Genomic DNA, 27660 nt, shown 5'->3' with positions numbered 1-27660 from the left:
TGCCAACTTTCACTCCGATGCAGTAGACTATTCCTATAGGAATATCTATATGGCCTGAAGGGTCTTGTTATTTGACCTATGCATTTTATTATCGCAAATCGAGAAACGGAGCACCAGAATATACAGGTTGTGAGGTGGTGTGTTTTTGTTTGATTATAGATTTCTTTCATGATCCTCTATTTTAATTCGAAATATGCGCGATCATTATGTAAATGCAATTAACCCTTTGTAGGGATGGTCCACATATTGTCTGTTGCATGTATATATACACTATGACAGTTTCTTGTGTTTATGCCTATACTTCTCTTCTCCCCCCTCCCCACACACATCTCCCCCTACTCTGCCACTCTCGGGTCCCAATGGGAGGTCACATTAGGCCCTGTGTAACTCGATACGCGCAGCCTGCGCAGCTTTGTTGCAGTTCGCAGTCCCCCCTCTGGTGCTATAGGCCTACGTCACATCCAGCTGTGAGGGCTCGTTCGGTTGTGTGAGTGCAGCTGTCAAAAGCGCTCCCTTAACCTCGCCAGCCAGTAAAGTTAAAATAGTCTCTTTTTCTGTTTTTCTTTAAAAAAATGGCCACTATTTCAGCTTTCAAAGCCACTCGCCATTAACCAAATTGGTGGACTAAAGTGTGTAGGGTTTAATAATAATAATAATTTAGCCTATGATCAAATACCTAATAAACTGGACACAAACCTTGTTGATTCAATCAGAAGAGTAGGTCCCGGCAGTGTCTTCTGTTATGGTCTTGCTACCCCGACTTTGAGTTATAAGACGTTAAATACATTGGTTCAACTCTGGGTTATTACAACATTGAAATGAAGGCATGGTTTGTATGGCTGTCGTAGCCAGTAGGCTAGTGGGTCCATAACTGTCTCAAGACAATGGGTTTTCATTGGAAGTGTGTCTCATTTACATGCTCCTATCATCAGCAGTGAGCAGTGTCAGGGTGCCCGCTGTACCATTCATGCCACATTTCTCACAAACGTGCCATTGTCCTAGTTGCTGGAGACAGATACCTTTTCTAATGCCCTTCTGTTTGTGGTTGGATTTTTACCAGACATTTTTCTCTCACTTTTATTCGGTGTCTGCCAGCTTATTATGGCTAATGGCATATGAGCTCACTCATACGTGTTCATGTGCATGCGTGCACACACACACACACACACACACACACACACACACACACACACACACACACACACACACACACACACACACACACACACACACACACACACACACACACACACACATCCTCGGTCCGAGAGCTCTCTAGCACTGCTACGGTGGTCCTTCACAACGCCTTTGGTATGATTACCACTCTCGTTCACATCAGTGCTGACCTGAATGCCTTTCATATCTGCTCCACCATGTCTTATGCACCCCTCCCTCCCTCCCTCCCTCGCTCCCTCCCTCCCTCCCTCCCTCGCTCCCTCCCTCCCTCCCCCTCAGTAAACACCCCCCGAGGGCAGAACAAAGAAAAGGAGCTCCTCTCCTCATTCTTAATCACAATTCAGGCCTTTCACCGCCGCCAGGCCGCTCTCGCATTCAGCATCCCAAAGCCCGAGATGAAAAGAGCTCAGGAAAAAATGGAAAGCAGACAGAGAGAGAGTGAGTGAGAGTGAGAGGGGGAATGAAAAAGAGCGATTATGGAAAAGAGGGACAGAAGGTGGTGGTGGGTAGTGACTGAGCGACATAACTTAGGTGTCTCCGGCTGTTTGTCAGGCCTCCCCTGGTTACGTGCCCTATATAGCCCTCCCACTCAGCCCAAGGGCTGGGTCCTACTGATGGACAGATAGGGTTACGGGATGCCATTCCTGGACTATTCACAGCTGAATGGGAGAGAGCGAGAGAGAGAGGGATGAGTGGTGTAGGGAGATAGAGAGTGAGAGATGAGTGGTAAGCAGGGAGAAAGTGAGAGAGGGAGGATGGAGAGAAAGAAAGGGAAAGGGAGAGACAGGAAGAGGTGAGGGGTGTGGATAGAGAGAGCATGGATGGGAGGGTGGGAATGCAACAGATTGTTATATGGCTGTAAAAGAAATCTTGCGAGTGCCTGAGACTTTTCAGATTCCATTTTAATCAGCATGACAGAGTTGGGGGCAGGTGGGATTTGTTTTTGTTTTCCCCTGTGGATTGGGTGTGCTAGTCACATTGTTTGTTGTATTGCATTACACCCTCCGCCCCATCCATCCCTCACCCACTCACAACAAACTACCTTCATAATGCCTATTTCTGTACATTGAAAAGATAGAGCTTGCGATTTGTGCTTCAAGGCCTTAGTACTTACTATATAACCCTGAATAGATCCATAAAGCCCAATTCAGAGGCAAAACACTTGTCTTGCGGTGCTGTCTAGCGAGACAGACTTCATTGTGGTAGGCCTCTTCTCTTTTCTCCTGCTGCTTCATAGGTCAGGAATCACACATCCACAGAGGCAGACAGAAAGAGAGAGATAAATAGAAACAGAGCAAGAGAGAGAGAAAGGGGGTGGGATGCTGCAACTTTAAAATGCACCATGTGATATGAATTCCTAATTTTTTGTTAAGAAAAGGAGATTATCTTCATTCACCTTCATTCAACCCCCCCTCCCCCTCCCTCCCTCCCTCCCTCCCTCCCTCCTCCCTCCCTTTGCCAGCCCAAGCTGTGCAGGATTTAGGCAGATTTACTTCACCAAACACCTTTGGACATTGGGGAGGAGACAGGCCTGCTTTGGGAAGAAGGGGGCCTTTGTTCCGAGAGGTGCAGGAGAGATAATGCTTCACCAAGTAGCCAGGCGGAGGCAGGGACATTATATTAACCAGTGTGCCGGTGGCCTGGGGAGCCGTGTTAAGTCTCTATGCAGCCACTGCCCCCTCCTCACTCTTTACACATACAGGGACAGAGAGATGGGCTGGCCGGATGCCTCTATGCTCCAACGTTTTTTATCTGGCTTGGCCCCAATGACTCCTGACTACACACTTAGAAACATACACCCAATAACATACACACTCCCATATTAATGCACTTCCCAGTTCAAATGGCCAAAGTCAGTGATTTATTTATAGATGTACAGTTTGGTCTGTTTTTGTGAATGATCAAACTTAAATGTTGTTTTGATGATATTAATGAAATGATCTGGTATCCTGTCTGTCTTGGGAACGAGAGCAATCTATAGAATTATTGAGGAGTAGCCTAAGTCCTGCTTTACTAATCCACAGCAACACTATACACTTCCCCCACCTCTCTCGTTCCGTAGCCTGCCTGCACTACCACCACTCCAGCTACAGCTCTATCCTGCCTGTCCTCCTAACATCTGTCACTACTGAGGGGGACAGGAGAGAATGCCACCGGGGGCGCAGTTACTCTCGCGTCACCGGTGACTAATAGGAACAGGCCATGTACATATTAGTGTGTCTGCTGCCTGCCTGCCTGCCTGCCTGCCGTGCCCACCCACACCCACCCCCACTCACTCATCATTCTCTTTACCGTACTTCTTTGAGATGCATGGGCCCTGCTTGCCTGCTTGTAAATGCCAAGACGTCTAACTGTACAAACAAAGCTCATCACTGTGTCAGAAGCACAAAAGTCTTCAGAACAGAAAGCCCGCTTTGACAGCTTCAGAACACCTACAGTACGCCTCCCTACGCTGCTGACTGGAATGGTGGAGACACAGAGAGTGTTGCTTGCTACAGTTTGTACTACAGGGCCGCACTGCACTGGCTGACTTTGAGGGATACGAATCAGGCTGCTAAAGTGTTACATTCTGCTGGTTATTTGTGTGCCTGACAGTGTTGGTGCATTTCAAGGTGACTGACATGGGTTATTGTATTTTTTCTCTCCGTAACCATGTGCATATTCTCTTCATGAGTGAATACAGAGTTCCCCCCCGTGACATTTTGTGGCGCCACATCGCCTTTAGCCTAAACAGCTAGGATTTACCAAGGTCAATAATGAGGTATGTCACTGCAGGCTACAGAAACAACAGTCCCAGTGATAATGAATGGAAATAAGGTTCAGTGCAGCTATCAGGGGTGGGGGGATGGGGAGAGGGGAGCTCTGTATGATAACCTTACTGAACTATTACACATTTTTCTCAGTTATTTTTAAATTGAGCAGCTTTAGAAGTTTTTTGTTTTTTTTGTTTTAAGTGAGCATGAGGTGCTCTCTGATCGAGGCCTGTATACATATCGACTGAACATGTTTGAGCCAGACGACATTTTCAGACACACGTATGCGGCATCCCTCACATGGATATGTGGGCTTGATTGGCGCGGTGTGGCGCAGCACCCGGGGCAAGGTCACACACATGGAACAATCAATAACGGATCGGTGGATTAAGGTGTCATGACATCTGTGGGTCCAGACCTCTCCCGTACGGGTGAATGCCTCCCACAGAGAGTTCTGTTTGTCTGTCAGCGAGCGCTCTGGTCAGATCTACACAACCAGGACTTAAAGCTTACATACTGGGTCTCTGGCCCGCTGTACTGTCGTCACCTGAGTGGGAAAGTTTACAAACACACATGCTGTTCTCTCTTGGAAGTAGACACTGCGGTTGAATCTGGCTTGTGGTATCTGATGCATATCCCCTGTGGCGTGTTTTCGGTGATTAAGATCAACTGTTCTCTGTAGAAGTAATAGAAATAGATTGATCTTGGAGATTAGTCTCTGTCTCTCTCCAGTCCTCCCTGTTAGCCCTCTTCTGAACTAGAGCTGTATGCTTTAGGACCCCCTACTACTATAGCAACTGAAAGATCTCAAATACTGACCTCACCGTAATTACATTTGTGTCGTTTTCTAAACATTCTTTCAACCTATATCTGCCGTGAGTAGTGGGAAGGTGATAAACCTCACCACTCAAACATATCTGGCCATTTACATGACAGCAACCGGGTTCGAAACAACAACAACATGCACTTGAATCCCGTTGATGATCAGCTTTTGGGTAGTGTTGTCCACCACTATGAGGTGGAAGGGCAGACATCAGGATGGGTAGATGGGATGTGATCCTTAAATAGGCTCTGACTGGGGCAGAGGCTCCTCTGAGCCGTAGCCATTCCCGGCGCTGTCACTACCAAATGTCACCCAGACACCTCCCCAGGTAACAAACACAGCCAACTGGGTGAAGGGATTAGTCATGGTGACAGCATCCACCCTCCATCCTGCTCCCTCCATCCTTACACTCCTTTCCCAAACCCCCTCTTGTGACAGCCAGACAGGCTCCAGCCAGGGCCTCCTCTCCTCTTCCGTTGTTCGGATCCACTCTCCTGTCCTGGTTGGTTTGGAGACAGCCTTTGTTCCCCATGCAGGGGTCCTCTCTCTCTGTGCGTTATGTTAACACTACCAGTTCACTGTCCTGTCCTCCTATTGGGTCGTCTGTAGTGCTCCTCAGGGTACATCAGCAGGGGTTCCGGTCAGGGATGAAAGGACACAACTTCCTCGTCACAGATCTAGCAATTAAAGTAATGAGGAAGTTCCTCACTCATGGAAGCCAGGCCTGAGTTGAGCCTCGGCCCCTATGGTGGGCCTCCCTCCTGATAGTTCCGTACTCTGAGCTGCCCAGTCACAACCTCAGGCGTAGGCTGCCTGTGTCTTATCTGAGGGGGATGTCCTGTCCTTACATTCCACAGCTAAATGATCCCCTTCCTAGTGTTAGTCCAACCACTCAGGGGTAGAGGAACTGGCATTCCTGTCAAAGTGGCCCGATACTGTTTTATTTGAAGGAAAGGAACACTTTTTCACCTCTGCTATGGGGTTTGTTTGCCTTATGGTCGGGAGCTATGGCTTCAGAGGTGATGAGGGAGAGGTTTTGTAAAAGGGACAGTTGCGTGAGTGTTTCAGATCAACATCTTTGATTCTGTGTGTCATTTCCGGCGTCATTCATCCGAGGGAAATGCTTGCAGGTGTGGTTCTCTCTTCCACCATTGGGGTGGTGTGTGTATAGTATACTAAAGAGACTTGGCAGTGCCATGTGTGTGCCACTCATCCAGATGGCACGTCTTATCGTACCCTCTAAGCAGACAAATCACAGGGCATCTTAATGTAATGTTGCGTTTGGAGTTTTACAGTACAGGGGGCTGCACTCCTAATGACTTGCATTCACTCTGGTTTTACCATAAAGGAGTGATCCTGTGCAATTAGACTTAATGAAATATTCATGTGTGGCACCTTCTCAGCCGTCCTCCTCGCAAATGAGCGAGCCACGCTTAATGCACCCCCCGTTTGTATTATGGTGGCAGCCTGGCATGTTGGCAATTAGTGCTTTGCTCTGACAAGCGACTGTAGTGCTGGGCGGGGATAGGAGGTAGAGGAGGGTGGGGTGTACTGGTTAGGAAAGGGGAGAGTTTCTTGTTGTTACACATGCAAAGCTCCTCCCCTTGAATGCTCATCTTTTTCCTGAACAACAAAAAGGCACAGAGGGAGTTTATACCATCCTGAACAAGACAGGAACAGGGAAGTGGTCTTATAGGGTTAGGTAGATGGAGTCTGACATAATAAAATGGAGTCTGACATAATAGCCAGGTCCAGCATAATCTTTTTCACCGATCAATGATAAAACACCTTTCAGTGTTAAGCTTGGCTGTCCCCTTCAGCAGTTTGTTTGTCTTTATCTCTCGTTCTCTCAATGTGAAGTTCTGACATTAAGCATCTGTTCAAACAAACCACATTCACAGATTAAGCATGGCACCATTTCATCAACCGCACATTACCAATCTCTTTCTTTGATTTTTTCTTGCCCTCTCACATTCTCTCTCTCTCTCACACACACACACACACACACACACACACACACACACACACACACACACACACACACACACACACACACACACACACACACACACACACACACACACACACACACACACACACACACACACACACACACAGGTTTGAATATGACAGGCAGGGCCTGATGGGGTTACGGCTGTCCACGGTCTTTATTGAGCTAAAACGGCGTGACGGCTGAGTTTTGTTAAGCCGGGAACAAAGGAAAGGAGGGGTGCTGGGATGACATTGTCTGTGTGGATATAAGTGTTGTCACTGTTTGGGTTGGGCTGGTGCAACGCAGCACTCTAGCAGGGTCGTATTCATTACATCAGAAAATTATAGTGCGTTTTTTAAGTCCTCTCTCAAACTTTGCCAGATATTCTTGTTGCTATGAGAGGTAATTATTAGGAGCAATTTATTTGGTATGACTTCCATTTCCTCTGTTTTGAAAACTTTTTTAGTTGCCATTGGTCATATTTTTTAAACATTTATAAGAAAAACATAAATATATATATATTTTTTATCATCATTAGCCAAAAACCTACATCGCTTGTTTCACAGACCTGTCAACCATGAAATCTCTCTCTCACAAAATGACACTTCACAGGCCAGGTTTTGGGAAAGTCCCCATATGCATTTCAATTAGTTTTTCTTTCACAGATTCTCTCCTTAGTTCCCACGCAATGGGGCCTAATCAGTTGTGCACCTTTAGCTGAGGCCTGAGAAGTCTCGCGCGTTGCATTTGCGCAGGCCTAACCGTGTTTGCAGTGGGATTACGAGGGCTGGGTGGGTTGTATGAGAGCTCGGGGGGGGGGGTTTGGGGTGACTGGGTAAAGGTAGCCATGGGAAGGACCCCCTGATGGTGAGGAATGCTGGTCAGGTCACAGAAAATGAGAAGGGGGTGCTGAACGAACACTCCAGGGATGGGGCAGGTGCTTTTGTCGGTCCTGTCAAGCATCAAAGCTGTGACAGAGCTGAAAAGGTTAGTACTACAGCCCCCCCCCCCCCCCCCCCCCCCCCCCGAGTGGGTGCTAGGGTGACAGCCATTTCATTCTCCCCCCGTACTCCCCAATTTAAAGGTTGCTAATTTTTCCTAAGTGGACAAGAGGTGTAGAGTAGATACATTTTAAAACGCAGTGTTATCTGATCTATTTCGAACTCTGATCTAAATCGGCACGATTGCAAAGTGCCATTTTATTTACAGCGTGACAAACACCTTGCAAAAAGGCTATTGTTCCCCTGTTGTGAGAGTAGCCCTCAAAGGCAACGATAACTTTATAAGATCTGTTTGTTCCAATAGCGTGCTTATGCAGTGAAATGGGCAGTAAATCTAACAGTTTTTTCTCCATTGTGTGATGGTTGTAGTCTAAACAAACATCCTGTAATTGTTTGGACTTGAGTCATTAAGTATAGGACAACAGCATATGTTACAGAAAATACAAGTATTCAATTGAGCAGCCCTCAATGAGACAACACATCCAAACAGACTCATTTGTCATTTACGATCATATGGAAAAACAGTTTAGCACAAAGATATTGCATTTATTTCCATTTATATTTTGCGTGATAATTGTATTAATTATTAAAGGTGTTACCTATAAAAGCCTACCTCTAACCCTCCCCACCCTACAATGTAACCTGCCCTGCCAACTCTTAAAGCACAAAGCCCTTACAGCCCAGTGACAAATTGTTGTGCTCTTTTCTTTGCGCTTCATTGGGTGCTTTGGTGGCACTGTCCCCTGTACCTCATGTTTGGGTAGAGGTGGGGGGTGTTCGGGGGGTACAGGTTGCGTCATGGGACCCGAGGTGTCCCCTTTTGTGCAGCCCGTCAAACGTGGTTAACATGCGGCCATTTATCTCCAAAGCCCCCTGGGTGCACAATGGTCTGGGTGAGCAGAGCAGGGGCCGACCCACGATGGAGGGGAGGGGGGGGGGGGGGGGGGGAGTGGCGGCTTAGCTGTGGTGCGCTCCTATTCTCCCCCACTCTTCTCTTTCTCTCTTTCCCTCCCTCCTCCCTCCCGTTTCTCCTCTTGGCTGCACACAAGCCCTCTGTCATTGTTTTGTTTCATTATTTTCCCCAGAGGCACTCCTCAGTGTGGGTCAGGCGTTATCTGACAAGGTGCTTCAGAATGTCGGGAGCCCCCGCTAGACGGATTGTACCTTGCAAACGTGCTGTAGCAGAACCAGGGCCCTCAACCAGTGGGCTGTAAACAATAAGGCAGTGTTAGTTACCCCCCCCCCCCCCCGCCCCAATCCCCTCCTATTTGCCCTGTAAAGTACTAACAGAAACAGTTATACCTGACAATAAAGCTACAGTTTTACAAGCTTCTCTCCCTTTGTTAGGATTTGCATAAAGGAGCGATGAGATGTGAAAAGAACCAGTATGAGCAATGCCTCTTCTAAAGAAAAGAAGGAAAGCGAGAGGGAGGGAATTAGTCGAGGTCAGGGAGCCGTTTCTGATTGTGGAAAATGCTATTTATTATATCCATTAGACAGTTTCAGATCAACATGCATTCATATCCAACCCCAACAATGTTGTGCGGTGAGATTCAGAAATACACTTTTCTGTTCACAATCAGATCAACAAAAAGGTAGCTTACATTTTGAATGATTTTGATTGCATAATGACAAACACATAATGCTATACACTACTGGTTTATGATGACAGTACATAGTCTAGTCTGAATAATAAGCCCTTGAGCCTGGCATGCAGCACCTGCCTACGGGGAGGTATGCATTCATTTTATCGCTCTAACAGGATTAGGTTGGGCTGTAATTGATTCATTTGCAGTGAAGGGAGGTGACAGAGCTTTGGAAATGAGAGTTTAGGTAGAACAGACACCCCACAATCCAGCTCTGACTCCATGTGTCAATTTTATTACATCAGTCCAGATGAACTTGAAAGGCTCCCTTTGTATTCACTCGTTGGCTGTTTGTGCCTCTCTCTCTCTCTCAAAGAGATGAGATTCAATAGAGGACATTGACAGTGTTTTCTTTCTCTCTGTCTTTCTCCTCTCTCTCTCTCTCTCTCTCTCTCTCTCTCTCTCTCTCTCTCTCTCTCTCTCTCTCTCTCTCTCTCTCTCTCTCTCTCTCTCTCTCTCTCTCTCTCTTACCAGTTACAATGTATCTCCACCATTGTTTAATGCAATGGGCATGGCTAGATATGAGGTATCCATGAATGCAATGAAAACGGTATTATTTAAATTACTTTTTTATGCATTGAGATACAACTGAGGTTAACAAGGTCAATCAATGTCTCCCTGCCTTCATCATCCTACTTGGTAGACTGGGAGTGTGTTGTTTTTAATGAGCACACCAAACCTAAGGGCTAAATTGGTGAGGAGGAGTGTGGGTATCTGTCGTGCATGACTCTGTCATCTTTGTGTGTGTGTGTGTGTTTGTGTTTGTGTTTGTGCATGTGCGTGTGTGTGTGTGTGTGTGTGTGTGTGTGTGTGTGTGTGTGTGTGTGTGTGTGTGTGTGTGTGTGTGTGTGTGTGTGTGTGTGTGTGTGTGTGTGTGTGTGTGTGTGTGTGTGTGTGTGTGTGTGTGTGTGTATGGTCGGTTTGGGGGGGTGCATAGGCCTAGCCTACATTGGCGAGTGGAGGCCAGGGCAGGCCAGGCCGGGGGGCTCCTCAGGCTGGATGTCTGAATAGGGAGTTTGGTCCCCATGTAAACCAGTTCACCTGAAAGTAATGGTCCCCGTCCCAGCAGGGCCATGCAGGGCAGACTCCTTCCCTCCTTCCCTTCTTCCCTCCTTCCCTCCCCTAGCCCCCTGTCTCCTGTCTGGTAATGAGCCTGGGAAAGCAAGCCCCCGTGCAGAACTAGGTGACCCACTGGGCAGGGCCCGCCCGTCGTGGGGCGGTGTGGGGGTGAAGGGGTGGAGGAGGGGGGCAGGTCGGGCCCCACGTCTCAGGAGGCTCCTTTGTTTTCACGTCTGGGACATGAGTAGAAATGAAATGTGAAGATGGTGATATATGGCTTGGTTAATGCATTTTGGAGTAAGGATGTGAGAGGAGGAGGTGGAACAGTGTTGGGCAGATCTGGATAGGGATGTTTGAGGTTCTACTTTAGGTGGTGTTATCGTATCAGTTGTAAATTATATTGCCAATATGTGTTGGCATAAATGCTAGTGATTAGATGTTTTCTTCTCAGGGATTATGTTGAATCAAATGAAAGGGATGTCACAATAATATTGCTCCACATTGATAATTGCTGCCACTCTCTCCCTGTCATATGTCTGTGTGATAACAACGCGCCACAATCCACTCTTAGTTGAAATCTAGGTTAAATGCAAATTGATCCCAGCGATACCAGACAATAATTACCATGTATCTTATGTGTACGTGCACTAGACCAGAAAATCATTCATTAAGACCAGGATATGTCTACTGTGGAGTGGACTCTCCAGTCAGTCACCATTGAAGTCAATTAACTAAACTAATTATTTGAGCCTCTGCTTGCTGTACAACAACAACACAAACAAAGGCCATTATTAAAAAAGGCCCGGAAATATTGTAGACGCAACTGAATTTCCCCCGTAGACTGATGTAGAATGGGACATGTCATTGAACAATATGCGGTAGTTTGGATGACTATGGAGTCAGCTTTACAAGACGTCCTTTAGATAACACAATAGTTGTTTTTGAAAAGTTTGTGTTTTGTATTGATGTTATTATCAAAATCACTGTAATAAGCAGTAATCCGTCTTTCTAATCTCCTTAGTCTTTGAACTTCTTGCACAAAGCTTTACAAATATGGTCATTTTGGCAACATATTGTGAATATTCTAATGCCCAGCACATTCTTAATACAAGTTTGGAAAATTATGTGTGTTATCAGTGATTATTATGAACTCAAAATATTCTGTCTGTCTGTCTCTCTCTCGCTCTCTGTCTGTATCTCTCACTCTTTCTCTCTCTTTCTGTCTCTCTCTCTCTCTTTGTGTCTTTCTCTTTTTCTGTCTGTCTCTCTCTCTCTCTCTCTCTGTCTCGTCCGTCTCTGCCGTCTCTGTCTCTGTCTCTGTCTCTGTCTCTGTCTCTGTCCTGCTCTCTCTCTCTCTCTCGTCTCTCTTTCTCTTTCTGTCTTCCTTCCACTCTCTCTCTCTCTTTCTGTCTTTCTCTCTCTCTTTCTGTCTGTCTGTCTTTCTCTCTCTCTCTCTCTCTCTCTCTCTCTCTCTCTCTCTCTCTCGTCTCTTTCTTTCTGTCTCTCTCTCTCTGTCATTCTCTCTCTTTCTGTCTCTCTCTCTCTCTTTCTGTCTCTCTCCCTCTCTCTCCCTCGCTCTCCGTTTCCGGTGCGGCTCTTCTTCGGCTTTGACTGTCTGTGGAAAGCAGGTAAGGAACAAAACGATACACACACATTTTCATGCTCTGAGAAGCATATGATACACACATACAAACACATTTCCGCTGGCTGTTGATGGTTTTTACACTTAGAGGTGTCCTTGAGACTTGTCTACTTTGTTGATTCTAAGCAAAATGCTGACACTCTGGGGGATTTGTTAACCTTGTCAATATGGTGTTGGTTCTGCTTCCATTTCTCAGTAGTCACTAAAATAGTACATTGTTCAAAGTGCACTGTCTTCCCGTATCTCCTCTTACCCTTTTATATCCCCAAGGCTACTTCTCTCTTCCTCCTTTTAACCACCATTTTAGAAGACTTTATTTTGAATGAAATAATAGCCACTCTAGAATAAATAGCCTTGTCAAAATGGAAAACCTTTGTTTTTTTTATTAGTATCTTAAATTAATATACTGTACCTGTACATAGGCAATGTAGTGCTTATACATTATAGAATAATATAGTCTCATATTGACGACTGTTTACAAATTCTTTGGAATGTCGTTATAGAAAGCCAGGTGGCCTGAAAGCAAAATGACACGAAAACAATCTTTTCGATCATCTTTGAGTGGAAGAATTAATATTTAACTAGTCTAATAAAGTTTCCAGCCTTAGCAGGCGCTCTCAAGCAGCGCAGCACTATATTTTTCCACCTGGGGGAATGAAAAGATATCAACCTCCCTCACGTCTCTCTCTCTCTCTCTCTCTCTCTCTCTCTCTCTCTCTCTCTCTTTCTCTAGCGCTGTTTATACCTGGTGCTAACATGTACATTTTGTCCTGACTGTTTCTACATCCAGATTGTGTCCACATTTGTAGACAGGTGTAGACGATCAGAAGACACATTGTGATCTGATTGTGATTAGATCTTCTTGACCACCTCCGGAGGTAGTAAGGCACGCATTGTGTCTGGATATCTCACAAGTGTAGACGGATCTTGACAGTGAAACCACTTAAATCATAATTATCCCGCCTTCTAAAATCATTGAGGTGTCACCATTAACTTATGACATGAAAATGTGTCATAAAATAAATAAAGAAATAATATTTTGAAATAATATTAGTCAAATAATTTGAATACAGGAAGGGACCAGGAAATGTGGTCACAATGTGGACACAGTGGAGGGATAACAGACACATTTTAATACCATGTGTAGACGCATATCTGAAAATGTGGGCACAATCAGAATGTGGACCAGATCAGGACCATGGATGCATGTTAGCGCCAGGTATAAACAAGGCTTCTCTCTCTCACTGTGCTCACTTTAATGTTGCGTGGCGCTCCCAGACGTTAACATTTGGCCAAGCATACATTCTACCAAACAGAATTCTGGGGTTTTTCATTATTAGAGAAAATGTATTCATCCTGATAAATATGCTGGAATGTGTTTCCTAGTACAGAACTTCAGACTAGAACTACAACTTTCCGTTTTTAATGATGCTATATTCCTATGGGAGCATGAATGGTTCTCCAAATAAAAAAAATGATGAATTGTAAGTGAACATATAGACTTTGGGTCAATATACAGTATCTATAAGTGAGCTCCGTAAAGAAACGTGTTTAACCGTATCTCATGATATGGTTGTTATTAACATAGTAGCATTTCAATCGGAGGAAGTGAAATGAGAGGTGAAGTCAGTTGCTCTCACATTTTAAGGCTTGTTAGAATAACAAGTTCACTATGCATATTAATACAACTTCTCGGCTCATATGACCGTTCCACACCTATGCCACAAGATCTAACATGACTGGCTGTTTTAGAGACGTGCTGATAGTAGTGAAGTGAGCTCTGACGGAGGCATTGGGACACAATGTTCAATTTGAGAGCACTATCAGAATATAAAAGCTATTTCTCTCATCAAGGACTCTGAGCTAATAGGTAGCTAGCCACAGGATTATTTACTCTCTCAGTCTTTTGCCAGTGAAGAGTGAATTGGTTGAAGGAATGTGATTGTTGAACACTCTTTGGTCTGTTACTCCGGGCCAGTGTGTTTGTGTGAGTATAATGCAACAGCCGTGGTCAACAAGATTCTCTCGTCACCTCTTCACACTGTTGTTCAATGGCACACAAAGTGTTGAAAACGACAATGTTCTCGAGTTACAGAATTCCATTTTCCTTGAGCCTTTAAGATTTATGTTAAAGTGCCCCCCTTTTCACACCTAGGATCAAAGGATCAAGTCTTGAGAAAATTGTAGTCCGGAGAAGGATTGAGGCCGATGAAATTGAAGAGAACGATTTGCTTAACGACTAATTGGCGGAGGAAGCATCGAGAGAGGAAGAGAGTGGGGAAATAAAAGGGTCCTCCTAACACTTATTTTGGAGTGCACCTAGAGTGTGGCTCGAGAGGGAACAGTAAAGGCTTGCTATTAAAGGATTAAAAATGTCCCTGTGGCATCGGGCCTAGTCTACACGCTGGCTGACTGGAGCGGGCTGGTTTTGGTTTTCAAAGTGTTTATCCCCCCTTCGCCCTCCTGGTTTTTCAGTCGGTGAGCGATACATCTTTGAATGGCAGCGAACGCGAGAGGGAATGTTCGATGTAATCTGCTCGTAATAGAACGATTTATTGGCCTATTTACTCCTATCCTGTCACACACACGCACACACACACACGCGCGTGCGCACAAACACACATAGACACGTGCGCACGCGCACACACACACAACCCCACCCAAATAGTTCTGTGACCCCATGGTAACATTCATAACAGTCCCCTAGAAGGAGGAGACCATGTGCAAAGATGGGGGTGTGAAGTTGGGCCTGGCTAAAGGAGGAACCATGCCTGCATGAGTCAGGAATGGGCGACAGTGTGCTTCTATTTGGGTCACACCTATGTGTAGCCGCCCTCCTCGTCCCATCTGTCTGGCATCTGGTTCTAATCAGCTGGCCACTTCCTTGGGCCTTTAACAGCCTCCCAACAACTCCCCTCACACACACACACACACACACACACACACACACACACACACACACACACACACACACACACACACCACACACACACACACACACACACACACACACACACACACACACACACACACACACACACACACACACACACACACCTCTTCACTGGATGACCACAGCTGTAACAACACCTGGGACCCCCACAGAGGTGCCTAACACAGATTAGGGTCAGGCCTGAGGAGCGTGGAGATCGGGAACCATGCAGCCTGTCGTTTAGAGAGGAACCCTGGGAGGAGCCTAGTCTAAGCCCGGGAGGAAGTGACTGGGAACAGGGTCTTATCTGGTCATCCATCTCATGGAGGAGGACAAGGGCATCAAACTAGAGTGATCAAAGTGATCATAGCAGATTCTTGAAGTTTTAGTATTAGACTCTGGGAGAGCGGTCACAAGAAAACCATTTGAATTGCTGTTAATATCAAACATGATTTGAAGGCAAGGCACATTGAACATCAACAACTTCAAGTAGACCTATTGTTTTGTATAATCTGAATCACTCAGCATTCACAAGAATATCAACAAGGTAACACCATCATAGTGTTTAACATTAAAGTAGTTCACAACCCCCTTTTTTTCCTCCAGGCTGAGGTTGAATGTAATAGACAGAGTTAGTACAAGCCTCTCTTGGGAGAAGGCCTTATAGACCCTGTATTGTTTTCCGTCCCCCTGCCAACTGTGCCCTGAACAAAAGGACCAGCGCTTATTACCAGACCCTGCTGGGTCCAAGGAAGCCCTAACTGACCCCGTTTTCCTCAGGATGGACCTTACCGTCCAGCTTGTACTTTCTACCAGAGAAGTAGTACACATAATTACTAACACAGAAGCAGGTAGACTTACTCAAAGTGTATTTCTATTGTTCATTTGATGTGACTTGAAGTAGTGACTTGAAGTAGCTTTTAGGTTATTTTGATTTAATCTATATTCTACTTATTGGTAACCAGTAAAGACACAATTGGGTATAGAATTAATATTTAAAGCATGTATTTTTACATTTGAAGATATCTACCTGATCTTAATTCTTCCAAGCAGGGCACTAAGCTGTATTGCTACAGTAATTGCCATGGTAATTCTAAACCAGTAATGTTATTTCATTGGGGTTCCAAAACCCACACCTTGGTTGAAGCCAGCTATCTGAAGGGACACGGAGGGAGAATAGAGAGGTTGGATCTGTCATGTGATGCAATGAGTTGCTACTTTTCAAGTGTGTGCACAATTTATCCCCTCCCTCTGAGATGTTCCCAAAGTGGACAAGCGCTACGAGGGACAGGTGACTCGTGACTCGCTTCCGATTGTCACCTCAATCTAGTCTGGGTGTTGACGCACGTCAGGGTGATGCAGGAAGGAGAGAGGAGGAAAGGCAAGGTAAAACATCAGGTTCATATACAGTATGTATGTTGTAACGTATTACAGACATGCATATTTCATGACAGATGTCTGCCTGCTTGTTCCCATCAATTGTTCATTTTGTCATGAGTATGATTTAAGTGCCTTGAAGCGTCCTAACAACGGATCATCCTGTACTTCTCTGAGTCCCAAATTCTTTGTTTTTGCATGGTGCGTGATGCATGGTGTTATTATGCAAGGGCAAAGTGAAATGGCTTTGGCACCAGTCATATCAGATTTGGGAATTTATTAGTTAAATAACCATATATGGATGGTACGTGTGTGTGTGTGTGTGTGTGTTTGTTGCCATTTTGTGACCAAACGCTGCTATTGTACTACTGAGGAAGGGATGTGGTCCACTTTCAGTCAACATATTCAGCCCCATTGTAAGACAAGAAAAAATGTCTACAATTTACAGCATATATGTAACAACTACCATTTTAGAGCGAGTCACATGCTCTTAGCCACCCATGTCCTTTGCTGGATGTTAGAACACATTTTTGGAGCTTGTCCTTGAAATTATCTCCACCTGGGTTCTGTAGGCGCTGGTCCAAATACAATAAGGACATAAAATCCTAGCGTTAAAAATAATAGTGTTCCCCCCATGGGCCCTGTTGCTCTCCACTATGTTGCCTTGCTGACAGGAAAACCTGTGAGCCAGAAGAAGGAAATGCTACGAAAATGCAAAAAGCATGAGCTGTTGTTACATTCCGCACGTGTGACATGTTGATGTTGCTATAACTCCTAGTTGCTCATTCTGAAATGTTTAGATTTTTCTAGCTGGCCTTGTACAATTGTACTGTTTCAGAATCAGATTGTGTGGTATTTACCTTGACTCCTCTGCCAGCACAGCTTTGCACAACGTAAGACTTTAGACACAAATCCTTCTGGCACCAGGTGTTGGTGAAACAGGAAGTGTGCCAAGATCATCCTGCTTGGACCTTTTAGAAAATGTTGGGATTACTGGGATCGGCAATATTTTATTTAACCAGGAAATCCCATTGGGTTCAGAAGACTTCTTTCCCAAGGGAGAACTGGCCATTATCCACCACCTTTATCCACCTTCTATCTTTTAATTGTATTATTTTATAGTAGTTTTTCTTCAAATGTTATCTGGACCAGTTTGATTCATTCAGTCAGTGTGTCTGTCTTTGTGTCCTTGGCCTATATCAGGCATGCAGCTAGGCAGCTATGGGTAGCTTGGTTCCTGTCCTGGGCGGAAGTGGGATACCTAATAGGAGGGCGACACAATGGTGAGCACATCGCAGTAACACTGGGCTCATTGTGCTTCCACCACACAGCCCCCCATCCCCTCCCCCCATCCCCCTCCACCGCACTCCCTGTCCCCCCGGCTCTTATTGTCAGAGAATGATGCACCAGTACTCTCACCTCTCTCCTCTTATTCAGCTAGTTAAGGCTACAGCTCTGCCATGACAATCAGAGGTCATTACACAGGGGAGTTGGAACGGGAGTTAGAAGACTGGAATCGTAGTTTAGGTTAGGTGAAACGTTCTGCTAAGGCTACGGCGAGTTACTCCAGTGCTTAACCATGTCATCATTGTGTTAGCACCCTTATCATGTATGTCAAAACATGATTTTTAAGGTCAAATGCTATCAGCGTAATCAAAGGCATTTGGATGCTTGCTGTGAGCTAGAGATGGAGAGCCAGCCAAGAGAGGTCTAGATTGTTTGGGAGTGGTTGTGGGAGACCAAATGACTATTCATAAGTCATTTATTAGATTTTTTTTTTATCCCCCAGCCTGCCGATCCACTTGACTGGAAAGCTGTGCCCTGGGGACTGAACGCTTGTCAGTTCCCCTCACCTCAGCCTGGCTAGCGCCATCAACGGTGTAGAATGGGAACAGGGGACAAATGACCCGCACTGGGCCCGGCGGTCGTGGCAGTAAGGGGTCGTTTTCCCAAGTCACATGGAGGATGCACACATCTGTCACTCCAAAGGTGGCACCGCGGGGCAAAGTGTTCTGACCTAGGACAATCCACATCCATTAGAATTGACGTACCTCATTCCCTGTTTACCCTTCATCCTTATTTAACAATTATTACTGTCACAGAGCAGGGGAGAGGAGGGTGTAGTATCAATCTACGTTTTGAGTAAATTAACATCATGTTTTTCTTATGGTGGCATTCTCAACTACAACAACATAGCCCATGTATACACCGTCCTACACTACATCTGAAAAGGCATTTGTGGTATGGTACTCATGCCTTCCTTGTTGAAGTACTACAGGAGGATAAACCAGTTGACTGGTGTATCCAGCTCAGTGTTTACCTCTTTTCTGGTCTTAATCTGCTTTGGCAGTTAGTTAGGCTCCTCACCTTATCTAACGCAAACAGCATCAGGTCCTCATTAAGGGCGACTTCACGGCCACTTGGCACTGACATTTGCTAATAGCGATGATAAAAGGAGACTGTGTGTATGTGCGCGTGCTTGTGTGTGTCAGGGGTAGTAGCGATGATAAAAGGAGTGTGTGTGTATCAGGGGTGTAAAACAACTGGCTGCCAAGATACAAACTCACTTTCATGCTTGACATTTTATCTAAAAAGAAAACAAGTGTTGTTTTCTGTGCGCTTTTCATGGTCGTCACAAGGCTTTTGAGATGTTATACTACATCTCCATTTGTAGATCTTTTAGCATCTAGGATCCTATGCAGGTGTGAAGCGTGTTCAAATGCCAAGTCAGAAAGTATGACTGCTGCCTTGGCCTGCTCTGTAGACATGCTGCCATGTAAAGCTTAAGCAGTGTTTGGTCAAGCAGGTCTCATGAGCTGAGGCCAAACTGGCCTCATCAGCAAATGCATCAGTTTCACTACTCTAAACTGCGTGTTCCAGGAAGTGGAACAGCCTCGCAACATGCAACAACACTGCCAAATGTGGTGCTTGTCTGGTCGACAGGGAGAGGAACTATACTGTTGATGTGAAGCAATACACTGTGTGTGTGTGTGTGTGTGTGTGTGTGTGTGTGTGTGTGTGTGTGTGTGTGTGTGTGTGTGTGTGTGTGTGTGTGTGTGTGTGTGGGGGGGGGGGGGGGGGGGGGGGGGGGGCGCGCTAGCGCGCATGTCCCTATGTGTGTGTGACAGTGTGTTTGAGCGTCTTGTGTGTGTGTGTGCACGACTGTGTGTGTGTATGCACCCGTACCCGTGTGTGATGATGAAGTTGAAGCCATCAGTGGTAATTAAAGGCCTGGTCCCTCGTTAGGATCAGGGAGTGGCCAATCTAGAATATTCATGAGACAGGGTGCATGTATTATCTTTGTCATGATTCATCCTGGGATAATTGCAAATTCTGTCATACAAGTAATCTGCTACCACCCCCACCTCAAATCCCTTGTACTGTCTCCCAAATGGCACCCTGTTGTCTATATAGTGCACTCCTTTGACCAGAGCACTATGGGCCCTGGTCAAAAGTAGTGCACTATATAGGGAAAAGGGTGCAATTTGAGATACACACACTGTCTTCACACTGCCTCTTATTGTCCTCCTTCCCTTTATTACTAAACAGATTATTCCTTTTATGGCACTGTGTAAGAGTGATTTTTGTTTTCTGCGTGTCAGAAAGGTCTCAAGTAGCTGAGTAATTTTACGTCTCAAACAGCCTTTTGAAGACCTAGAACAGAAATGGTAATTTTGTTGCTTCGAGAACTAAAAGGGTGATGTAAAACTCCCCCTCTCCATCCCACCACTCCTCCTCTTCTCTCTTTTGTTCCACTCCCACCATACTGAAAGGTGAAAAGTACTAAAAGAAAAACCTAATATTTTTCTCTAGGGTCCATAAGCAGAACTCATGCTCAAATCCTTCCATATATACCCTTGACGTCCTGCCAAAGAGCTCTGCGCTAACCCACTAAATGGTGCTGAATGAAAATCTGCTCACCTGAGGGAGATGTCTATCAGCCAAGGTTCACAAATAAGATCATCTACAAACAAGATCAGGTTTCACATTTTTTAGGCCCGGCTGATGATTATGATTCTACAGGGGCCAGTAAAGAGAGACCGCTTGGAGCCAACCAGGCCAGAGTGCCAGGGAGACAAAGAGGTGGGAAATGGGTTGAGGTAGGAAACCGTCCACTAAGTCTGTTGCAGCCATTCTGAGGGTAACATTACATTTTGTATTTGTAATATTACGTTTTGGAAGGGGAAGGAGGGTAGTTTCATCGGAGGGATTTGAAATGAGAATCTTTGCTTCCTTTTGTAAAAAGGAGTGAAACAAGGACCGAGTCTAGTTCCACCTGGGAAGATGCATAATTCAGCCATTTTGGAAGTAGGCCTCCTCCCATCTCTCCAGAGAGGTGGGCTGCCTGTAAAGCCTGAAACTGCCTCATCATTGCCAAAAGTGTACATGTGCATACATTATTCAGTTCAACTTGAGTTAAGTCAGTCTTCTCTTAGGCAACCTAGATTTCAGTGTTGTGAGGTTACTGTAGTTCTTTCCAACCTCCCTTTCCAGTAGTTGATGATTAATTGAATGGTTAACACAGATAGATGGATTTTGATGTACTTCAAATGTATGTGGAGAATGTTCAGAAGTTCAAAAGGGACTTTTTTACCTTCTCTGTGGTGTGGTGTGCTCAATTCCTTATGTCTATATTACTTGTTCTATCTCTTGTTTTCACCCACACACCCACACTTGAGTTCCTAGAACAGCTGTAACATCCCTTGTGCGCTTAAAAAATAGCTGAAGGCCTGACTAATTGTGTTTCGCAACAAATAGACAAAGACAGAAAAGAGCATTTCACACCTCTGACCTTCCCCTTGGCTCCTTTACACTGACACTCATACACACACACTCATACACACACACTCATACACACACACACTCATACACACACACTCATACACACACACACTCATATACACACTCATACACACTCATACACACACACACACACACACACACACACACACACACACACACACACACACACACACACACACACACTCACGAGTCCGTTTGGTATCTATCTCAGAGAGTCTTATCAGGGAGACACAGCAGGGTTTTATATAATCAGCAACTCACCGTTGTAGAAATGTTACCGGCCTCTTGAGGTGAGAGGGCTGGGTTTTGTAACTGTCACACAGCCTATGAATACAGAACTGATATGAACTTTCAAACACATGGCTTTATTGAATATGGCTTGCTTTTTAGGTCGTTAAAATGACATTCGTAACATAATTGGCATTGTAACACATTAAGAACACATTACACAGTAACAGAGAATATTGCTGTAATATCTAATAACTTATTCTAGACAATGGCTCTCCAACCCTGTTCCTGAGAGCTACCCTCCTGTTGGTTTTCGCTCCAACCCCAGTTATAACTAACCTGTTCCAGCTTATCAACCAGCTAATTATTAGAATCAGGTGTGCTAGATGAGGTTGGAATGAAAACCTACAGGACAGTAGCTCTCCAGGAACAGGGCTGGAAAGCACTGTTCTAGACTCTGAATACAGTTGTTTTGTTGTAGTTTTTTTACTCCTCAATGTATTCTGTATTATGAGAGGGCCTTGTGTAAGTTGGTGGTTGGGGTGGTAAGGAGAAAATGGGCGAGGGGCATTACAGTTAACGCTCCCTTTTGAACAGCCAGCCCAGCTCAAGGTGCCAAAACCTGATTAAGTTCCCCTGAGAAGTGTTTCATGCTACATGGCACTTGCCCAGTGACACGTTCAAGGAGGAACTAACTTTTTCACTGTCACACCTTGCACACAGGCAGCAGGGCTGATAAGAACACACACACACACACACACACACACACACACACACACACACACACACACACACACACACACACACACACACACACACACACACACACACACACACACACACACACACACACACACACACACACCCCCCCGAGAGAGAGAGAGAGGCACACAAAAACAGGACAGGGGGAAACTAGGCGGAACAAGGAAGAGAGCATAACAGAAAAGGACAAAAGAGTGGGGCAAAATGCACTTCTCTTTCTCTCTCTTCTAAGCTATGATGTTTTCACACACCTATTCCTGCGAGGGGCTAATTTGTTGCCTGCCAGACTGTAATAGCAGAGGACCACCAGCGCTGGCCAATTTCTCTAAACTCTGGTGAGGTATACTGTTACTCAAAGGGGCTCTCCTCAGAAATAAGGAGCCACCTACAAGATAAAGCACGCCCATGGTCTTGCTTTTAATAGGGAGCTCTGAGACATTTTTCTTGGCATGTTTGAAGTGGAGAGCAGCACCCCAAACCCCACACACACACACTCCACCCTCCCCCCAGAAGGACTGTTCACAGGCTGTTGAATTTTTAAGAAAACAGAACTCATTGGCTGCGGTCAGCGTCTGCTCCATCGTCCTGCCGTTTCAGCCCCGTCGGGAGGAATTACAGAGCGACTCTTCTTTTTGTTTTCAAAATGGTGGACCGCATCGGGGAAAGACTGGGTATGGCTGCCATAATAATAGATCAGCCTGCCAACAGGTTGGTTGGCGATGGAAACCAACGGCATCGCTACTGCTCTGCTCTCCTCTGCTCTCTCCTGAAGCCTGCTCCTCTACAGAGATTTTCTCCATTCTTAGATTCTCCGTCTGCATAGTTGAGAAATGATCAGGTTAAGCGTGCCAAGACATCTCCACAAGGTTAGGTTTCTAGCAGAGCCCGTCATCTTTTTTTTTTTGTTGACTTTCATAAGAAATGTAGTCGACAAATGATAAACGTACCCTGCAACGTTGTTAATGCTGTAGTTTATTCCGGAGTGTTCTGTGATCCCTAGTGCTCACCAAACTACTTTTTGCAATGGGGGTTCCTATCACATTAGGACAGAAGAGGCCAAAGTTAATGCATGTCTTTCCGGTCCTGAGAACCCCACTCCCCCTCCTCCAGTCTGTAGCCATGCTCATGATGATGCCTGAGAGAGCAGCAATGGGGTCGGCGGAATTGATACGACTTCCGCCTGGGATGGTCATTTGATCTGCGCCTCGCTCCCTGGAGGAACCCAAGTGGAAAAAGCAAGTCTTCATGGTCTCTCAGAGGAAGTGGCAGGAACAATGGTGTTTCAAATATTTACTGCAGCTCAGCTCATAATCGTCCATCCTGAAGCACTGTTTATGGCTTGTGCAGGCAGTGTGTGTGTTCACGGTACAAGGGGATTCCATAGCTTAGCAGCGTGCGAGCCAGAGCCCTGTTTAAGTGGCGAAAGCCGCTTCCTAATTATCCACTTGCTCTATTTATCACCTTTCCAGGTATCCTAAGAACTCACACAGTCAGTCAGCCCCTGACTAAAAGACAAACTAATGTCCTAAATTGTTGTGTCTCTTTTACAACAGATATCCTGGCCAGGTTGACTGATAGATAGCATAACAGTGTGGGGCCTAGCGGATGTAGCCTCTCAGAGAGTTCATAGGTCACAAGCATTTGGGGGTAACAGAAGGGAAGCCTGCTCTCTTGTTTGGTACCTGGTGGGGATGCTATTCAGGTGACAGGGATCCTGGCATGGTATATGTGTGGGTGGCTGGGAGAGGGAGAGCAGATGTGGTTTACAATCTCATTAACATGTGAAAGAGGTGCTGAGATGCAGGGGCCTAAACGGTGCTGGGATTGAGTTGCTGTTGCTCATCAGTGGGCAGTTGCTATCAGTGGGACCTCCAATAACAACTAACACACACACGCACACACACACACACGCACACGCACACACGCACACACGCACACACACACACACACACACACACACACACACACACACACACACACACACACACACACACACACACACACACACACACTGACCCCATTGAAAGCCTCCCGCCTACACTGCCAGCTGGTGACTGGCAGGGTATTACTGCAGTTACCACAGACCAGACCACAGATGCCCCTCATGCCCACCGCTACATCTATCTCTCTCTCTCTCTCTCTCTCTCTCTCTCGCTCTCTCCCCCTCTGTCTCTCCCTCTCTCATCACTCTCTTATATTACGGAGACAGAAAACAGCTAGCTACAAACGGACTCGGGTGCAATACTTAATTGCAATTTAGGTTTTGCTTAGCTTTTCATAAAAGAGAAGAGGGCTTACAGTAATCTGTACCAGCAGTACCGTATGTTATTGTAGCGTCCTAATTAATCTTACAGGAAGTGTAAGGCCATATCAGATGGAAGCAGCACCGCGGATAGATTTATTAATGCTCCTAATCAGCTTCAGCTAAATTAATTTCACACTGATTGCATGTATTCATCCAAATTTGCATACATTTAGCCCAGGTGATTTATTTTTCGCTTGTCTCATCCATACTCACGCATGCACACACGCACACACACACACGCATGCATGCACACACACACGCACGCGCACGCACACACACACACACACACACACACACACACACACACACACACACACACACCGTGAGTGTGATCAACAAAGCTCCCCAAAGCAGTTATTGTAATTGATGATGGCAGGGAAGAACTGCAGGCTGTACAGAGGCCCAGCAGTAGAGAGGACAGTTGCTCAGTTAAAAGAGCCTTGGATAATCCATGGAGCGACAGGATACTGAGGCAGGTGGTGGAGGGCTGGAAGGGCTGGAAGGGCTGGAACAGGCAGCAGAAGGAACCTGGCACAGACCGTCACCACAACCTGCAACACATAGTTAGACACGCATTGTTGCTGTCACCAGCTTCCTGTGTGTGTGTGTGTGTGTGTGTGTGTGTGTGTGTGTGTGTGTGTGTGTGTGTGTGTGTGTGTGTGTGTGTGTGTGTGTGTGTGTGTGTGTGTGTGTGTGTGTGTGTGTGTGTGTGTGTGTGTGTGGTGTGCGTGTGTGTGTAAAGGGAGAGGTTGGGACAGTGTGTGAGGGAACAATTAGGCTTCATAGACAACTCATAAGGGGAATAAAAAGGATACAGTCTAACGAAAGAACATGAGAGAGAAGCCATCTCTACTCTCTGTCATTTCCAGGGTTTGTAGAAAAATATTGCTTTTAGGATTTAACCCCGGCGCCAACATTCCAAATAGGTTATGCTAAATTAAACAGCTCCTCAATATTTACGAGACTCTGTGAGATTTATACTTTGCACAAACAAGACTAGCTAAATGCATAGCAGAGTGGAGCTATGATTATTAAGTGTGTTATTTTGTCTTGACTTGCTACCCTGACAGCAGGGCACTCATATTAGGCAGAAATACCACTCCTCCTTCCTCTTGCCTGAATATTTGATGAGCAACCTGTCTTCCTGATTGTGGAACGTGGTTTAAAACCCTCCTAATGTCCTAATGGCCCCTTCTGTGGCCATCTGCACCACACAGTCTACAAAGGTGAAAATCACAATTGGCCTCGGTACAAGAACAAGTGGCAAGGCACAATCTAGATAGATAGAGTCCAGGTTCACTTTAATATACGGATGTACTCAAATCAAGGATCATTTATCCTATTGGGTTTGATTTTCCGCTGAAATCAATGCAAAATATGGAGCACCTCGTCGTCGTACAAAAAATTGAATTAGTGTAAAATCGATGGCTAACCTGCAGCCAAGAGCAAAATCCATTTTGTTAAGTGAATTCAGGTCAACATCACAGAGAAAATGAAAAGTCTAAATTGATCTGCGCAGTTATTTTGGCAGTTTATTATATCACAGACCATAGCCACATTGAGAGGAATGGCTCAAAAAGCCAATGGAATAAAGAGTACGATCAGTGTGGCAGTCTTTATATGGCAGAAGGGCACTAGTTTCAGTTCAGGTTCGTAACCCGTAGCGTTGTTAGTTCTGTGAACAGCCTCTGTGGTGTGTTGTGGTGTGTTGTTTTGTAAAATTGCTAACCGCTAGTGATGGACAAGCCAGAATCACACAGGAGGCGGCTAGCTGCCGAGCATCTGCTCCTAGATTTGCATATTAATTGACCCGTATTAACTCCAAAAAGAAAAAAATCGAGCAAGTTTATGACTCTACAGAATTATCAATCTCTATCACCCCCCTTTTTCCTCTCAGGGCCTCTTCTTTCACCTGTTCTAAAGGTCCTTTATCATATGGGTTGAACATCAGGTTAACGTCAGTCCTTTGTATTTCACTTGTAATCCTTGCAGTGTGAGGACATCACACTTCTGTCTGTTTTGGCCTTTGTTTCTGAAGGCTTTGACTTGTCTTCAGCCACCATGTGAAGGAACCATTTTGAGGGTTTTTCTATCTTTAACTTCCTCCAGTCTTGTGTGTCGGCTATCCAAAGGGATCCTAGTTGGCTTTTTGTTTGTACGCCATGTATGTGTAAAAGTGTGTGTGTAAGTGTGTGGGGCCGGTGGGGGTCTTGAACATTTGTCGAGAGGAGTAACATGTGCGCAGGCAGGGCACAGATGGTGGCTCCGTAACGGGAGGGAGGGAGAGAGGGTGGAAAGGAGGGAGGGAGAGAGGGTGGAAAGGAGGGGGGGGGGGGGGGGGCGTCTGGGCACTTGAGTAAAACTCTGAGATCTTTCTCTTGCACCTTCTCTCTTTTTTTCTCTCTCCTTTTTTCCAGCCTGTTGCTCAGGACCCCGTAGATAAATGGGAGTTTAATTCAATTAGAGGCAGGCTACTGGAACCACCCCTTCTCTCCTGGCTGGCACTCCCCAGACGTGCATGAATACACACACACACATGCACACACGCACAGGCACATATACACACACACACACAAACATTCAGTTATATAGGCCCACACAACAACACAAATATTGACACACACTCTTTGGTTGATTCGTTTCATGTCCCTCAGAGTATTTGTACTATTATGGCAAATAATTCATGCTGTAGGCTATTTCTTTCTAAAATGTTTAGGTAATAATGCATTAGTACACCTTTATTCCCCACCTCCCTGTGTAAATCCCCCTACCTGTCTTTGTATGCATATCATTAGATGGATGTTGGACCACTTCCAGTCTGTACCCGCTAGGCAGCGACCTCATTTCCACAGCATTCAGGCAGTGCTTCCTTACCTACTCACTCACCTCCCCCTCCCCCTCCCCCTCCAGTTGTTCGCTCAGGTGATCTGCACCACTCACAGGCAGCGAGAGAGAGAGAGAGAGAGAGAGAAAAGAGAGAGAGGTAGAACAGAGAGAGAGGTTTTTCTCCGGTAGCTTCCATCTCATCTCTCATTACCCAGGCAGTCGTAGCGGCGGACAAGAGAGACAGGACGCAGCAGAGGATCACCTGGAGCAAGCAGTAGACCTGAAACCTGTGTCGTTTTTTGATTATCATATCAAACACCAATGTGTGTGTGTT

The 27660-nt window shown here is 45.6% G+C and overlaps 1 protein-coding gene across 2 annotated transcripts in view; it reads left to right on the top strand.

Moving 5' to 3' along the window:
* The window catches only part of LOC106586328 (zinc finger E-box-binding homeobox 2), a 50579-nt gene that overhangs the window by 4694 nt on the left and 18225 nt on the right, over nt 1-27660 (top strand). The gene's annotated exons all lie outside the window — the stretch shown is intronic.

The sequence above is a fragment of the Salmo salar genome, chromosome 25 (genome assembly GCF_965601325.2).
Source record: "Salmo salar chromosome 25, fSalSal1, whole genome shotgun sequence".
Taxonomy (NCBI): domain Eukaryota; kingdom Metazoa; phylum Chordata; class Actinopteri; order Salmoniformes; family Salmonidae; genus Salmo; species Salmo salar.
The sequence above is the reverse complement of the archived record's forward strand: the minus strand, read 5'-3'. Positions and strand labels throughout refer to the sequence as shown.